Raw genomic sequence first — 2957 nt, 5'->3', positions numbered from 1 at the left:
AAAACGGAGAAAATGGGTCAAAGTATGAAATCATCACGGCCTGGACTTCCACACACAGGCAGCCCACATGGCCGTGTCAATTTGGCAAAATCAAAGCACGACTCACACGGGTAGAATACACGCCTGTACCATTCTAATAGGCTCGAGCACGGCCTGAAGTAATCGTATAAGGGCGTGTCACACGAGCGTGTCCCTGCCAAGCCCAAGTTGAGTCTAATTCGGAAAAGGCTAATTTTGAGGGCTCTTAGGCATTCCAAAGCCTATAAATACACCCTAGAGGAAGAAGAAAAGGGAGGCACAAAATAAGAAGTAAAGAATTACTCCAAAGAAGCCGATTGATCCATTTCAGAAGCCGGATTCACCATCAAGACTGAAGATCTCTCCTCAATTTCCCTTCAGGAGTTTTGGGTTTTCTTTATGTTTTGTATTCGTTATTCTTCTGAGATGTTTTCCTTTTTAGTTAGAACTAAATCCCCTAAATACCTAAGGGGAATGAAACCTAAGACGAATCTTGTTATTATTTTCTAAATTGTATGATAAATATTTAACTTGTTCTTAATTATGTGCTCCTAATTCTTGTTTTGATATCCCAGGATACTGATTCAAGATAAGCTCTTATTCAGAGGAGGAATAGACCCTGTCTAAGAGTACATTTGTCATAATTAAGCAGAGTTGTTTGTGCGCCTAGACATAGGGTGACAAGATTTTATCGGATTAGGGTGAAACCTAATAAAGGGATCCATAGATCAAGTTAATGCACCCTAGGGTGTTAATTAGAGAAAAGTCTCAATTATTCAATCTAGGGACTAGACGTTAATAGTCTTGAATAGGGATAATAACATAACTTAGGGATCTCTATGGAACAAGTTAAATGAACAAATCGTCCAATTTGGAGCCAGAATAACAAGTACAGTCTAGGTGGATTTTTCCTTAGGTATTGTCTTAATTCAATCGATTATCCTGAAAGCAATTCCCCAATTTCATTCTCTGTGAATTATTAGTTTAGATAATTAGTTAGTTAAAATAAAAATCTCTTTATTCTTAGGCTAGATAATAAAAAGACAGTCATTACTAATACTTTTAGTTCCCTTGGGTTCGACAATCCGGCCTTGCTAAAACTATACTACTGTTCAATAGGTACACTTGCCTACATTGCGATAATAGTTAGTTTCAAGAATGATTAATTATAAATATTTAAAACCTATCATGAAATCACACGATCAAATTTTTGGCGCCGTTGCCGGGGAACTAAGATATTAGGAACACTCAATTTTTATTAATTTAGCCATTTATTTTTCTTGCAATTTAATTTAATTTTATTACTTATTTTTTCGTTCTCTTGACAGGTTTTTATAGTTTATGACTAGAAGAAACCCATTAGGACCACTACTTTTTGACGAAGAAATCGATTGCACAGTTCGCAGAAACCAAAGAGAAATAAGGCGAAGCTTAAGATACACAGAGAACGAGAAAGAAGACGATACTCAACCCCCAACCGAAGAGATGGCTGAAAACCATGACAATCAGTTACCTCTGCAATTGCGGCTAATAAAAATCCCTCTCTACGCACTATGTATGATTATGCTAAACCTTCTTTAATAGGAACTGAATCAAGAATACTTAGACCTGCTGTAGCTGCAAATACTTTTAAACTAAAACCTAACACAATTCAAATGATACAAAAGTTTGCTCAGTTTGATGGTTTGCAAGATGAAGATCCCAACGCTCACTTAGCAAACTTTTTGGAACTATACGATACATTTAGAATTAATGGCGTTTCTGACAATGCCATTCGTCTTCAATTATTCCCTTTCTCATTGAGGAACAAAGCTAAACAATGGTTGAACTCATTACCACAAGGGTCAATTACTACTTGGGAACAAATGACCGAAAAATTTTTACTAAAATATTTTCCGCCGGTTAAAATGGCTAAATTACGTAATGATATCTCTTCTTTTATGCAAATAGATTTAGAAACACTCCACGATGCTTGGGAGAGATACAAGGACCTTTTGAGAAGGCGCCCTCACCATGGGTTACTGCTTTGGCTTCAGGTTCAAACATTCCATAATGGCCTGAATCCTTCGACTCGGCAAATGGTTGATGCAACTACTGGCGGAACCATCAATAATAAAACACCTGAAGATGCTTATGAGTTTATAGAGGAGATGTCACTGAATAACTATCAGTGGCAAGTCATGAGGACAAAACCAACTAAAACAGCAGGCGTTTATAATGTTGATTCGATTACTATGCTATCAAACCAGGTAGAACTTCTAAATAAAAAGATTGATGGTTTTCTTAGTTTTTCACAGGTTCACCTAGTAATGCAATACGAAGCAAGTGGAGGTGGAACAAGCCATTCGGAATACCAGCCTTATGGCCACAACATCAATAACGAGCAATTAAATTACATGGGTAATAATCCTCAACCTCAAAACAATCCATATAGTAACACTTACAATGCAGGTTGGAGGAACCACCCCAATTTCTCATGGGGCAGTCAAGGAAATCAAAGACCACAACCACCTCTAGGCTACCAACAACCACCCTACCAATAAGAAAAGAAACCAAACCTTGAAGAGATGCTCACAAAGTTTATCTCGGTGTCAGAAACCCATTTCCAGAACACCGAGACAAAATTTAAAAATCAACAAGCGTCGATCTAAGGGCTCGAAACTCAGATAGGCTAGCTTTCCAAACTACTCTCCGAACGACCACAGGGGAGCTTGTCAAGTAATACTGAACCTAACCCAAGGGAACAGCTCAACGCGATTAATGTTCAAGATGAAGAAGGATTTGTTGAGCTTGAGCCAGAACTGAGGCAAGAAACTATGGTAAGCAAAGGTCAAGGTGAGGTAGATCACAATAAAAACAAATCAGTGAATGTCGAATATAAACCTCGTGTGCCATACCCCAACGCGACAAGGAGAGACCGCTCAGATGAACAATTTGGT

The 2957-nt window shown here is 38.0% G+C and overlaps 1 non-coding gene across 1 annotated transcript; it reads right to left on the bottom strand.

Annotated features, from left to right (window-relative positions):
* Nucleotides 1-1931: 1931 nt before the first annotated feature.
* On the bottom strand, nucleotides 1932-2038 carry LOC128282851 (small nucleolar RNA R71). Its single transcript, XR_008273204.1, has one exon. It is a non-coding gene; the product is annotated as a small nucleolar RNA R71 (small nucleolar RNA).
* Nucleotides 2039-2957: the final 919 nt, after the last annotated feature.

The sequence above is a fragment of the Gossypium arboreum genome, chromosome 10, assembly GCF_025698485.1.
Source record: "Gossypium arboreum isolate Shixiya-1 chromosome 10, ASM2569848v2, whole genome shotgun sequence".
NCBI lineage: Eukaryota > Viridiplantae > Streptophyta > Magnoliopsida > Malvales > Malvaceae > Gossypium > Gossypium arboreum.
This window is presented reverse-complemented; position numbering and strand designations above follow the sequence as displayed.